We start from the raw sequence: 15,855 nt of genomic DNA, 5'->3' as shown, positions 1-15,855 counted from the left end.
TGTTCTTTATATTTGCATTCAAAGTTGTTCTTTATTTCTTTATAAATTATTCTTACATTACTTTAAAGTCATGGACTACTGTACAAATACTCATTATCAAGAAAAACTTAAGAAAACTAAGCACATATGTTCTAGGATCAATCTAATCGATCATGCAAGTAATCAAAATATCAATTTTGAAAGACTAACGTGTGTTTACCAAAATTCACGGTAAACAAATTGGCATGCTCAGTGGGACTTTGTGCTTAGGCGTTTTAAATTTTTTTGCATTAGTTCTTCATACACAGAAAACGATTTTTCAAAGTTTGTTGCATGAGATTGAGAAGTGGTAGGATAACCAAAAATATAGAAGCTTTTCCAAAAAGGAAAAACATTATGAGAATGGTTAACCCACCAAATAACAATGGAGAGTAACCCTCTCAAACAACATGAGAAAACACGACCGCAACGATTGTGACCAAAGCAATACCGTCGATGATGAGTATGACGATAATACCGTTAAGTACCTAAAGTGGATTAATATTATCCCCGGTCTAAGTTCACAAGAAACTATGGTGACAAGACATTGGATCACAAAAAATCTTCAAGATAACATTGGACTTTTTGGATTGATCTCAAAAAAAAGGTACAAGTTACAATTAAGCTTTGTATATTACCATAAGTACTCAGAATAATCATGCATCCTTCAAATATAAGCATCCAAACTCATTTTGAAACTTATTCTTTTGAGAACTTGTGGTTACAAACTGATTTTTAGATTTTCAATTAGTTGTAACCGGTTATACAAATGTGTTAACCGGTTACAAGAACGAAAATTCAGATTTTTGGAAAAAGCTTCAGCTGTAACAGGTTAACAAAACCATGTAATCGGTTACAACCATGAAATTTTAAAAAAAAAATACTTTTTCAGCTTTACCTTTAACCAGTTACGATAATGTGTTAACTAAACGGTTACCACAGAAGCAGTGACACTTTTTCATTTTCAATCTGATTCCAATGTTTTCCAAACTTCATCTATCAATCATGGAAATGATTCATGATATTATACTCTTTCCAAATGTATAATTCAAGTATAAATAGTTATGGATTCATATTTTTAAATTACACCTCTTTTAAACAATTCAAATTCATATCTTTCTCAATTTTTATCCTAGTGTCTTAAGCCAAAAACTAAATGAAACTTTCTGTATAAACTTTCATAACATCATTAAAGTTTCATTGTCAAGTTCTGAGCACTTAAATAATATAATTCATGAATTATTTACTTGAAAGAGAAGATCAATTCTCATAATTGATACAAGTACAAAAACCTTCATTACTTATTCAAAATTTTGATTGTTCACTAAGTGTTAGTGTTCATTATAGAAAAGTGAAAGTGGTGTGCTTTCTCTTGTTTGTTGTAAAATCAAAAGGTGGTGTCCTTTTGTGATTATTGTTAGATAGTTAAGAGAGTCAAGTTGATCGAATGTAACATATCTGACATAGTGAAACTCTCACAGGGTGTGAGGGGACTGTAGTACTCTTGTTTGGAAAGAGGAACTATGATATATCGTTTGTGTTATTTACTTTCTGCAATTATTTTCAACATCTTTCTTTTACATCAGTTCTGAAAAATTATGAACATAATCTCTAACAATACCAATAGAGAAAATTTCAATAATATCAATTATCTAATTCACCCTCTCTTAGATACATTTCATACTTACATTTGGCATCAGAGCAGGTTATAGTAACTTGCTTCTAAAAATTAACAAAATGGCTTCCGCAAATTCAGTTTTTAGAGACGGTGGTAGAAACAATAAACCTCCATTGTTTTGTGGTGAATACTTTGATTTTTGGAAAATTTGTATGAAGACACATCTCGAAGCACAAGGAGAAGAAGTTTAGGATGCTGTAGAAAATGGTCAGTTTGTTCCTACAAGTGTTGTCAATGGTGTTGGTACAGCAAAGATCAAAAGTTCATGGGATGAATATGATAAGAAAAAGGTCATCCACAACAAGAAATCAATCAACTTACTTCAAACGACTCTAAACATGGATGAATTCTTCCGTGTTTCTAAATGCACAACGGCGAAAGAAATATGGAATATGTTAGTAGTCATCTAGAAAGGAACCACTAAAGTAAAAAGATCAAGATCCGACACATTATGTCAAGAGTACAAATTGTTCAAAATGTATCCCAGAGAATTAATCCTCGAATTGCAAAAAAGATTTGTGCACTTGACCAATCACTTGACCTCTCTTGTTAAGACTTATACTAATGATGAACTTAATCTTAAAGTACTTAGATGTTTAACCAGAGAATGTCAACAAAAAGTGACAGCAATATCTGAAAAGAAGATTTTGTCCACTATGTCATCTGCATCATTGTTCGGAAAACTCAAGAGCATAAGATTGAACTTGGAAGACTAGAAAAGCATGAGAATCAAGAAAATAAATTCAAAGGTATTGCTTTAAAAGTTTATTCAAGATATGGATTAGAAGAAGATATTCTGGACGAAGATGAAAACTTCATGCTTCTTGTAAAAAGATTAGGCATGTTTTTCAATAATGATTAATTCTTAAACTTTGCAAAAATAAAGAAATTTTCCAGGAAGAAAGAAGCTTCTACGTCAACACAAAATTACACTTGCTTCGAATGTGGGAAGAAAGGACACATGAAAGCGGATTGTCCAAAACTTGCCAAGAAAAATAGTTATAAAGGAAGAAAGGAATCAAAGTCCAAAAGGGCCTATACTACATAGGATGATAATGAAGCAAGTATATCATTCGATTTGGGAAGCGAAGAAAACACTAATCTTGCATTGATGGCATCACACCATTCTGATGATGAAGAAGATGAGGTTAGTAACGAAAAACTTTCTTATGATAATGATGCACAAGGAGAAATAAATGAATTACTCAATGAGTGTAAAATTTTGTACAAAACAATGTCAACTTAAAAGAAATAAATTTTATCTCTTGAAGAGAAAATTCACACTATGCAAAAAGACTTTGATAAAGAAAAACATAAATATTTTGATAAAGAAAAACATAATTCTATATGCAATTAGTGTAATTCACTTTATTTTCAAATTGTCCAATTAAAATAGTTATTGAAAGATATGAAAGAGAACAAATTGGATTGGAAAGTGTTCTTAGTAGACAAAGATATTCCAATGATAAAAGTGGACTTGGTTATTCAAAATTTGACAAGTCAAGTACTAGTAAAACCATCTTTGTTAAGGCAAATGACCAATCCAATAAAGAGAAAGTGAATAAAGCATAACATGTTCATCATCATCCTAAGAAAATATTTGTTAGAAATAAATCTTATGTTCATAGATATAGAAACGACTTTTCTCCTACATGTTTTTATTGTGGTATAATAGGTCATACACCTAATGCTTGATATGTAAGGAACTTTAGTGTTGCTAGTGGCCTTTATATATGGATCAAGAAAGGAACTAATTATCCAGGACCCAAGGCACGTTGGATACCTACCAAATCTTAATTTGTTTGGTAGGTTTGCTTGAAGACCACTAGAAATCTATGGTATCTTGATAGTGGTTGTTCTAGGCATATGACTGGAGATATAAACAAATTTCCATCTCTAATCCTAAAGGATAAGGGATGTATCACTTATGAGGACAACAAAAAAGGAAAATTTCTTAGCATGGGAAAAGTTAGAGCACCACCTTTCACAACCATTGAAGATGTACTTTATGTAGAAGGACTAAAGTACAATATTATTAGCATAAGCCAACTTTATGATAAAGGCTTCAAAATCAATTTCACCAAAGATGAATCCACACATGAGGTAAAACTTATGGGTAAAAGAATTAATAATATTTTCATGATTTCTTTAGATGATTTATCTTTGAAAATAAAGTGTCTTATGATAAGTAATAATGACGCATGACTTTGGCACAAAAGAATAACACATATTAATATGGAATATTTAAACAAATTAGTCAAACATGATCTTGTCATTGGTTTACCAAAGATGAAATTTGTCAAAGATAAATCATGTGATGTATGTAAAAAAGGAAAGAAAACCAAATCAACTTTCAGGCCAAAGAATATGGTAACAACTACAAGGCCACTTCAATTGTTGCATATGAACTTGTTTGGTCTATTAAGAACAAGAAGATTTAGAGGTAATGTATATGCCTTAGTTATTGTCGATGGTTTTTCTAGATTTTCTTGGACACTATTTTTAGTGTAGAAAAGCAACACTTTCAAGGAATTTAAGAAGTATGCAAAGCAAGTACAGAATGAAAAAAATACTAAAGATTACATCAATTAGAAGTGACCATGGTGGAGAGTTCCAAAATGCATCATTTGAATATTTTTGTGAAGAAAACAATATCTTTCATAATTTTTCAGCACCAAGGACTCCTCAACAAAAAGGAGTGGTTGAAAGGAAAAAATCCCTAGTGGAACTTGAAAGAACCATGCTAAGTGACTTGAATCTACCAAAGTATTCTTGGGCAGATGCGTTAAGTACAACATGTTATGTAAGCAATCGGGTATTCATAAGGCCAAATTTGAAAAAGACTCCATATGAACTCTTCAAGGGAAGAAATCCAAACATTTCTCACATTCATATTTTTAGATGTAAGTGCTTTGTCCTCAATAATGACAGAGACAATCTCGGTAAGTTCGATGAAAAATCTGACGAAAGTATTTTTCTTGGTTACTCTCTCTCTTGTAAGACGTAGAGAATTTAAATAAAAGAACTTTAACTATTCAAGAATAAATACATGTATCTTTTGATGAAACGAACCCCACTAAGGAAGCTATAGTTGTTTGTAATGATGATGACGATTTTTTAGTAGCACCTATGGAAGACATTACTAAAAATGACAAAATTGACCAATCGGAGCACAAAGATGAAAACTTTCAACAAGAGCAAAATCAAAGTAACCTTCCTAAAGAATGGAGAACCCATTGTGATCATCCAATAGAAAAAGTTATTTGTGACATTAGAAAAAGAGTTTCAACAAGACTAAATCTCAAGGATGCTTGCTTGAATATGGAAATTGTTTCTCAAATAGAACCTTCAAAGATTAATGAATCCTTATAAGACGACCAATGGATACTTTCCATGCAAGAAAAATAAAATCAATTTAAAAGAAACCAAGTTTGAGAACTTGTTATTATGCCAAGTGGAAAACACATCATTGGTACCAAATAGGTGTTTAAGAACACACTTGATGAGAATGGTATAATTGTTCGAAACAAAGCAATATTGATGGCTCAAGGATATAATAAAGAAGAAGGAATCGACATTAAAGAAACTTTCGCTTCGGTTGCAACGTTAGAAGCTATTCGTTTATTACTTGCTTATGCTTGTTCATTAAATTTTCAGTTATTCCAAATGGATGTCAAGAGTGCCTTCTCTAATGAATACATCAATGGGGAAGTCTATGTCAAACAACCTCCCAATTTTGAAGACTTCAAGAATCCTTCACATGTCTACAAGTTGAGAAAGACTCTTTATGGCTTGAAGCATGCACCAAGGGCATGGTATGATAGACTTAGAAACTTTCTTTGTGAAAGACGATTTGAAAAAGGTAAGGACAATTCTACATTATTCATTAAGAAAATTAAAGATCATACTTGATAAGTTCAAATCTATATTGACGATATCTTATTTGGATCCACAAACAAAGATGTGAAAAAATTTCAATGAAGATGAAATGAGAATTTGAGATGTCCATGATGGGCAAGATGGACTATTTTCTTGGACTTCAAATTAAGCAACTAGACAATGGTATCATCATCAACCAATCCAAGTATTGCAATGAACTATTGAAAAGGTTCGATATGGACAATTGCAAAGAAATAGTTACTCCAATGGGTTCCGGAACATATGTAGATCAATATGAATCTAGTATTCCAATTGATATAACAAAATATCAAGGTATGATTGACTCTTTACTTTATTTGACAACAGGCGGTCCTTACATTATGTATAATGCTTGTCTTTGTGCCAGTTTTCAAGCAAATCCAAAGGAATCTCATATCGCCCCCGTAAAATGAATCATGAAGTATCTCAAAGGAACAACAAATGTTAGGTTATGATATTCTAAAGTTAGTGTATTGGATTTAGTTAGTCGTTCTGACTCAGATTATGCCGGCTGTAAAGCAGAATAGAAAAGCACAAGGGGGACATGTCATATCCTAGGAAATGCTTTAGTATCATGCTCATTGGAGATATTGAAGTTACATTTGTTGATACACATAACCAATTGGTGAATATTTTTTCAAAACCATTAGAAAAGTAACCATTTTATAATATTCATAGAGAGCTTGGGATATTGGATGAGAATAATGTTTAAATTCAACACAAAATCAGAATTGCATGCACACACACACACACACACACACACACACACACACACACACATGCCTTTTAAACATTTTGTGGGGATTTGTTGAGAGGTGATGGGAGCTTTTAATATTTAGGGTTTTCCAAGAGAATGAGGGAGGAAGAACCTTGACTAAGCATTTAAATCAATTATGAAAAGTGATTTTTGAATAGGTATAATTGGTAAACATAAACCTGTAACCAATTACAACATGCCTTTTAAAAAATTTAAAAGAAAAATGCAAATTTCGACCTTGTAACTAGTTACAATAAGAGTGTAACCGGTTACATGTGTGTGTAAGTGTGTGTGCATGCTTGCATTCAGAAACCATGTACTGAAAACATCGAAGTACGGTAATTTATCATCTTTTCCTACTTCTAGCTTTGATATTCTTAAGTTGCTGAATCATCAAGGGTTAGGAATACTGATTTCATATTTTGGTCTATGTTTTCCCTATTTAGTACAAACCTTTTATTGTAACATTTTCATTTCAACATGGTGCATTGTGAAATCATGTGTCAAAGGAAATGACATTGTTCTATCTATGGAAGATTTTGGGAGATGTTTGGATGTCTCTTTTGAGGGTGAGAAATTTGTCAAGGTTTTACTTATGACTTGGCTAACTGTGAGAAAAATAGATACTATTATAACATAAGTAGGTTGACTCAGTAGGAGATCTTCAATAAGAAAGCAAGGAATGTTGGCTCTGCTCCAAACCGACAGATTTTATACTCGTCAAATCTATCAGTGAGTGAATGAGTGCTTAACTACTTTATTTGTTACATACTTATGCTAAAACTATCCAACCATTCTCAAATCAATGATACTGAAATGCAAATCATATATGCTGTTAAGAACGAATTACAAGTGAGTTGGGCTTATATTATCATGCACCATATGGTATACCAAAAGAAGCTTACCGGTGGTGTTCCTTATGCAAGGTTGATTACTAAGATTTTACAGTTTTTTCAAATTGATTTGCATGGAGAATCAAGGTTCAAAATGAATGCCAAGGAAAATGAGATAAACATAGGGGAAACAAACAAGAATGTGGGAATTTTCAAAGACAATGATGGTATCTTCAAGCATAAAGAGGTTGCATCATCTACTTCTTCATCTGCTCCGATGCCCTAAGGAGGTCTAACTAATCAAATGTTTTATGATAAACTTTGCCACATTGAAAACTTTTTCACTCAAGAATTTTGTGATATCCATCTTGAGATACCCGACCTTAAATGCAACTAAAAGCAAGCTGAAAGTGAAGAAGAGTCAGAGGAAGAAAGTGACTAGAATGGCTAAAATGTTCTACATAAATAATCTCGTCATTATAATCTCGTCATGTTGTGTATAAATAAAGTGTTCAAACAGAATTATGGAAGCGGTCAAGTTGTGTATAGAATCCCATATTTCTCTATTATTGATGTTTGATGCCTTACATAAATAATCTCGTCATTATAATCCCATGGTGAATTAATAAAACCACTATAACCAATCCTTTACGATATAACTCAATGATCACTACTCGGAGCTTGCTATCCCTAGTCCACTAGCATAAGCAGGATTAGGCGATGCAACAGAGCGTTAGTTCACTAGCCACTACTCGGGGTTTCCTATCCCTAGTTAATCAGCATAAGCATGACAATTGCCCTAGGTCCAATATATAGACTAATGGTCAGTACTCCCTATGTTCTCAAAATCAGATTAAAAGAGTATCTCACATGAAAAGCATTATGAACAAGAAACAATTGAATAGAATTATAGATCAAAGAATTCATGCAAGGTCAAATCCACATATTGCCTAACAATATTAAAACAAGATCATCAAAACACAACCTAACCTAGAGGAGTTTAGCTACTCATAATAAAAATAAAATACCAAAAATAATTAAGAAGAATTGCATATGAGACTCCTTGAAGGATTTGCCTCCAATGGCTTAAAATGCTCTCAAAATCACCTATGATGCTGTAAAAATCGTACTTCTAGTGCCAATTTTTGTAACCCTTGAAAAAGTGCAGAAGATCCCCTTAAATAACCTTCAGAATGGACCGGAACTCTTCAGAAAAGCCCAGAAAAGGAGCCATCGAGCGCGTGATGACCTGCATCACGATGCAACCTTTATGTCCTTATTACGCGCACGATATTGCAAATGATTATTCCAGTGGCTGCACATTTTTGCTCCATTTTCACCTGATTTTTCACAAAATCCAATTTTTTCACACTTAGCTATTTTCCCCTCATTCTTTGGTCTTTCTTCTTCATTTTTCCTCCTCTTTAACTTGTTTTGATCCGTTACTTTGGTCGAATTCATGAAATGACAAACTGTCATCACAACCCCAAACTTGAATTGTTGTTTGTCCTCAAATAACTTTCCTACGACTGCACAATTCATCATAAAACAAGTGGCACAATAACAATTGAACATCACAATATAATTTTTCTTTTCCCGACCATCGTTCTAACTTCCAACCTTTATTCGAAAAATTTAGAAAATGTCCTCAAACTTTGACGAGTACTCAACCTGTCTCTCATCTCACCTTGACTCACTTAATGGATAAGGTAATATCTCAATGAAGATGCAAAATCATTTATGCTTAGCTGGATCATGCTTTAATATAATTCATCAAATAAATCAAAACACACATTTGAGGACTTTTAGGTTGTATCTTGGCTTATGTTTGGGTAGGATATTATTGGGAAAACAAGTTTATACTTTTGAGTTTGGTGCCTAGTTCTCCTTTTATCATCATACCCCTTTGTTCCTTCTTGATGGTACTAGAGATTTTTCTATTATGGTCTTTATTATGCTTGGCATTATTTAACTTTTTTTTTTGAAGAAGAAATGTCTTTTTCCACTTCTTATTTTCTTACAATTTTTGAATTTTTGACCAATTTTCCCTAGTACCCCAACCCCAACCCCAAACTTAAAACTTTGCTCACTTCCAAGAGAAACTCCAAACTTAATATTTTTCATACAACTTAAGAACTAAAATTCTACCTAACTCCAAAGAGAGGGTAGAAAGATAAGATCTTTCAAGTCATATGGCTAAAAATTAAGGCTAAGTCACCTAAAGAAAGGCTAAGCTCAAATTGATTAGCAAAGAATATACCTATTACTACAGGGTGGTTTAAAAAAGGCTCAAAGTTATAAATAAACAAATGTCTCCATGCGTGTTATTCAATCAAGAAAAACTTAATCGGAATTAGTTCAAACCAGATAAAATAATAATGCATGGATACACTAATAAGAAAGAATAGTAAACAATGGAATTTATTTGGCTCAAACCTTACTAGTTGAGGTATCTTAAGGTTGAGTACAAGTCCTTTGATTATTCTCGCATCCTTTGCCTTTAAGTTATAAGTTTCTTTCCTGAAGATCAAGTTTCTCTTGGATCATTTGTTCAATGGTAAAGTGATAAACTTGTAAATCTGGAAAAAAACATAGCTACAAACTTGTTCATTAAAGACAACTTAGATAGTAATGGAAGGGCATGCTCGAGTGGCTAATTCCTCTCATGGAAAGTCTCTAATAACATAATGTAAATTCTACAAAACAAAAAATAACTAGTAATAATCGACGGGTTGCCTTATATCCAATGCTTCTTTTCCGCCATTAGCTTGACGACTCATGCCTAAGGCATGTCAGGCGCAAGGGATGCCCTCACGCCAGTGAATTCACTTGTTTTCATTCCTTTGTCAACCTTACTACCTCTTTCTTCCACTTGGTAGTATGTCTCTTAATCATCCATATATAGTGTCCATTCATACACATTAAACACCACATTTTCCTTGTTGAACTTTAAAACAAGTTCACCTGTCTCCACATCTATTAACGTTTTCCCGATTGCCAAGAATGGGCGTCTTAAAATAACTGACCCTCATGAATCTCCTTTCATGTCAATTACCAGCATGAAAGGTTAAACCATCGATATGCACTAACATGTCTTGCACAATACCAAGAGGATGAGTAATAGACGAGTCGGCTAAAGTAAGAGTTATATTACTCAGTATGATCTCTCCTATTTTTAATTATGAAAATTTATTCAGCGGCATGTCATTGATATTTGATCCCAAATCACATAAAGCACGTGAGATCTTCACTCCACCAATGGTACAAGTGATAATGAACTTTTCTGGATCCTTCATCTTTGGTGGTAATGCTTGAGGCACTTCCATCTCCTCTTTCTTTATCATGTTCACCTGTTCTTTTACCAACTTCTACTTTGCACCATTTAACAATGCATGCATAAATTTTGCAAAATTGGGAATTAGTTCTAAAACCTCATGAAATAATACTTACCTGAAGTGTAGTCAGTATCTCTTTAAACTTTGCAAAAAACCATGCGTCATCTTCCTTTAAGTGTTTCTTCTTAATTATAGGACAAGGTGGTTTGATGTAATCAGATAGTTCTGGATTGGACTCATTTATGATCTGCTTCTTGATTCTTCTCTAAGGGGAGTCTTTATCTATTAATTATTCAATGGTAACTCCTCTCTCATCTTGGTCACCCTTATTGTTACTCTTCTCTTCTTCAATTCTCACTTCTCCCTTTTCAACCAAACCCTCTTCAATCATTTCATCTTCCCCCTTGTTGCTGATCACCTAAAAACCCGCTTCTACAGCTTTACAAGACTCATTCTGAGGATTATCTACTGTATTACCTGTAAATCCTCCACCCGAGCCATGTAGTGCAGCTATTTGTCTAAATAACTGACCAATCTGCACCTCCAATTTTTTTATGGATGCATCATGGTTCTTGCTCATTGTTTCATGTTGCTTGTTTACTTGAGCAAAGCTAGTTTGAGTTGCTGGGATAAAGTTTTGTAGGGTCTCTTCCAGTTGAGACGGTTTCCTTCGGATATGAGTTTGTTGACTTTGCTGAATCCCTTGAGTTGCACCTAAGTTCTTGTTGTTAACCCATCTAAAATTTGGATGATCTTTCCATCCGGGATTGTAGGTGTTGGAATAAGGGTCATTTCTCTGGAAATTAGAAACTTTAGCCTCTTCATTAGATCCTTCCAAAGAACACCTATAATTTTCATATCCTCCTCCACAAAAGTTACACCTAAGTGCTTGTACATGGCTCATATTAGCTTTACTTAAGTTGCTTTCAACTAGCTTTTTATTTAACAATTCAATTTGAGCTAAAAGTTCAGTATGTGTGTAGTTTCAATTTTCACCGACCTTTCGCTCTTTGAACGATATTCATTCAAGCACATACTTTCAATCAGGTCTTTCACTTGTAGTTGGGTCATTGATCTGATTGTGCCTCTCGCAGAAGCATCTAATGACATGCATGTCTGACTCTTGAGACCTTTGATAAAAAAATCATTTACTCCATGTTGCTCATATTATGATTTGGGCATATGCGCAACAAAAATTTAAACCTTTCCCACGAGTCATATAGCGATTTAGTTCCCTGCTGCTCAAAATTGGCAATTTCTACTCTTTGCGTAGCAAACTATGTAGTGGTGAAAAATATCTCTAAGAATTTGTCCTCCAACTCATTCCATGTTCAAATTGTTCCATTTGGAAGGCAAAGTAACTAATCCTTAGCCCTTCCAATCATCCAGAACCCAAACAACCTTAGTGAAGCTACGTGAAAAATACCCGAGCACATCACACGCTCGAAGATACAACAGATTCGCCACCGAACTTTACTTATTCCCAAAGAAAAGGGAAAATATCGATAAAACTCAAGGGAAGAGAAAATGGGTAAGGAAGCCAGATATACAAGGGGAAGGTATTATCATCCCTCACATCCGTTGTACTCAACGAGAACTATTTTGATTGTTCTTTGCTCGAATATGTGTTACTATCTAAAGATTACTTGCAAATTATCTAAATAAGAGGAAAAAAGGGTTATAATTAGGGTGCTCGGTGAGGATTAGCGCCCTCATGCCTACGTATCCTTATAGTGCAATAAGGAATTCAGAGCTCTGTAGCTCATAGAACTAATGATGGAAGATGAAAAATAAAGTGATGTAAGTGTGGTTTAAACTAAAGGATAATGTTGTTGGAACCCATAAGGTAGGTATATCTGAACCAATGAGAAAAGTTGGCATATGGCAAAAAATAAAGGGTTTTATCCTATATAAAGACTTACAAGGTAATTAAAACAAAGGAAAGGTTTGTCTATACGAGACAAACAAAAAAGGCTATTGGTTCAGAGGAAGACGTTGATTATTGGCCTAAAGGTATATATAAAATCCAAAGAAAGATTGTATTTGTTTCAAAGAGAAAGTATATCACTGATGGTGGAGGTTGAAGGTATTGAATGATGTAGAAGATATTGAATGGTGAGTGATGAAAGGTGAATGAAAGGATAAAGGGAAATAATAACTAATGTGCTATCCAAGGATTCAAATCCTCGTGCCTACATATTCTCATTGTGCAATGAGAAATTCAGAGCTTTGTAGTTCATAGAACTTAGACGGAAAAGAAACAGTGATTTGCCTAAACAACTAGGATTAACAAGGCAAACAAGAATGATGAACATGGCTGAAGTGATGAAAGGTATAGTTTAGAACCAAAAGATAATTGTGTTGTTGAACCCATAGGGGAATTACATATGAACCAAAGAGCAAAGGTGGCCTATGGGAAAAAATAAAGGGTTTTGTCCTATATAAGGACTTTCAAGAAAACAAAAGGAAATGTATTTTTATACAAGAATAACATAAAGCTCTTGGTTCAAAGGTGGGCATTGGTTATTGACTCAAAAGTATATATGGAATCCAAAGAAATATTGTATTTGGTCCAAAGAGACAGGTCATCACTGAGATGCATGATGATGATATTGAAGATATTTATGGATGATGAAAGATATGGATGGTACCCTAAGGCAAAAGAATATCTTTGATTGATTATTATAATTATGAAGTTTTTTGATGAGTTTAATCGTTGGTACTTAGACAGAGACATGCGTCTAACCACTAGCTAAGTACGACCGACAATTAGAATACTCGGGAGTTGAGAGGGCAGTTGCATCCTAACCACTCTTTTTCACTCTCAGAGCACCTGATTAGAGATGTTGTGCCGACAACCCAAGTACTTGATATGGTGTGCACAAGTAAGTACACCCCATCTTTTTTATACAAATTATTATTAAAATGATTTGATGAATATAATGGATTAAGGTATGGAGTTGAATAGAATGGAAGTTAGAGAATATGATGAGATGGAATGGAGAATGATATACTTGACGTTGGATCAAGCACTCACAGTTCTTTTAATTTGATTTGATTTTGAAAAGCACTTGACTTTGAATCAAGAATGTTTTTATTCTTTTGAAAAATATTCTTTTTATCGTTTTGATTTTATCTTAGCAATTAACATGTAAAGTAAGCAATGAGGGAAATAAAATGCTAAGCTATTACATGATCATGGGAATGGGGGATATATTATCCATAATGGGGGGATGAATCATCAACCATACAAAAATGGGAATAAATGATCCATACAAACATATAATGGTACCATGCCTTAAATCAATCAAGTAGCAGTGGTACCCTAATAAGTCTATAACCATGATAATGTACCATGCATCAAATTACAATTTAATGAATACAAATGGTATGCTAATCTAAAGAATGCAAATCAAAGATTAAAGTATAAATTTAATCATGCATCAAAGTGGACAAAAAGATCTAACAAACAAAGTATTAAGATGATGATTTCTAATCAACAAAAATGACTAAAAACAATTATGTATCACATTGAATTATTAACCATATTTAGCTATAAAATCAACATACAACGAGGGGTTAAAAATATGATGAATCACTCCTTTAAAAATGACCTAAGGATCTAAACCAATTAGAATCAAATCCTATTCTAAAGCATTAATCCATTGATTTAACAAAACAATTCAAAGTGATTAACAAAATCTAATTAAAATTCTAACCATTTAATCATGTATATATCTAAGCATTTATATAAAAAACAACTATTTAAAATGAATTAAAAAGAGAAGTAAAAAAGATTTAAAAAAATGCAATTCATACAAAAGAGTTTTTACTTGAACTAGAGCGCGCATTTTTTGTTTAAGTTTGAAACTTCATTTGAATTCTCAATTCCCTCTTCCATTTTGTGTTAGTGGGTTTTGCCTCCCTTGGCCCATAATTACTTCCTACACCCACATATCACCTTGCACCCCCTAATCAGAAGCTAAGAGTATGGACCTAATCCCTCATGGGCCTTGCGTCCTGTTTCATCTTGACACCCTCTTTACAACCATGTACCCCCCGCCTCTTTACCTTTCTATTTTCCTCCGCGAAGGAGGTCTCCTCGGGGGGGCACCCATTGAAAATCACATACCATCAGCTTCATATCGTCATCCTCCATCCAAATCCGACCAATTTTATATAATTTCTAGTCCCAAGTCCTAACCGAATTGAAACAACTCAAGAACCCTAGGTATTCAATAATAAGTAAGTTATAATCACGCTATGAATCAATGAGCAAGCATGGGGTTACTGATCATCTACCCTCAACCAACAAATGGAGTGAAAAGGCACGAGCTTACCGGAGCAGATCGGAGTTCAAGGTGCACCACGAGCAAGGTAAGCAACTACACTATTCTTTTCTTATTGATTCATTTATCTTCTTCCTCTTCTTGCTTCTCTGATGTGAGCGATTGATGAGCGTGAGGGAGTGATCTTATGAGAGTTAAGTAAAGATTATGGAATGCACATAGTGAAATAATTTTGATGAATGGATTCTTTGGAACTGGCCGATTATGATGAAAATGGCAATTCTTTGAATTGAGTGGAGATAATGGTGGGTTGAACTGAATTAGTGAAGATGGTTGATGATTAGTAATTTGACCTAGTGAAAAGTGTTGATGAAAATAAAAAAATCGCCTCGAATGAGGATTGAAGTTGGATTTTAAGCCCTTCAATCCTACAATCCAATTCAGTTAGAGATGATTGTTAGTTAGCCTCGAAATGTGAGATGAGTTTGTTAGGAATTCTATTTTTCTGTTAGGCCCTTATTGAAGTTGTTAGGATGCACTCAGATTGGTTAGGAGTAACTCTTATCTAGTTAGTTAGGTTAGGGGGTTAGACTTGTTTTCTGTTAGACAGTTGGATAGGTAGTTAGTTGGTTAGGATTGAGTTTTTGGTCTGTTATGGATGGTTGAGGTTAGGGTAGTTAGTAAATGGTTGTCACAGTTAGAAGTGAACTGCGATAGGTTATAAAGTTAGGAGTTAGTGAAAATGACAACTGAGGTTAGTTGAGAAATGGCATGAGGTTAGTTAAGTCAGTTTATGTTAGGTTTGCTAGTAACAGGTCTGTAATGATTATTATGTGTTGGATATTGCTATGTGTAAAATTGATAGATGTGTATGGGTACTGCTATGGTGACATGTGATGATGCTTTGATGTAGTTTCTAGTTGATAGTTGAATGTTTGTCATGTATTGGTTAGTTGTGATGTTTACTTGGCTGTTAGAAACATGTGGAAATATGAATGCATAGCCTACTGATAGATGAATGTTTGTT

Source organism: Lathyrus oleraceus, chromosome 7 (assembly GCF_024323335.1).
Source record: "Lathyrus oleraceus cultivar Zhongwan6 chromosome 7, CAAS_Psat_ZW6_1.0, whole genome shotgun sequence".
Taxonomy (NCBI): Eukaryota; Viridiplantae; Streptophyta; class Magnoliopsida; order Fabales; family Fabaceae; genus Lathyrus; species Lathyrus oleraceus.
The sequence above is the reverse complement of the archived record's forward strand: the minus strand, read 5'-3'. Positions refer to the sequence as shown.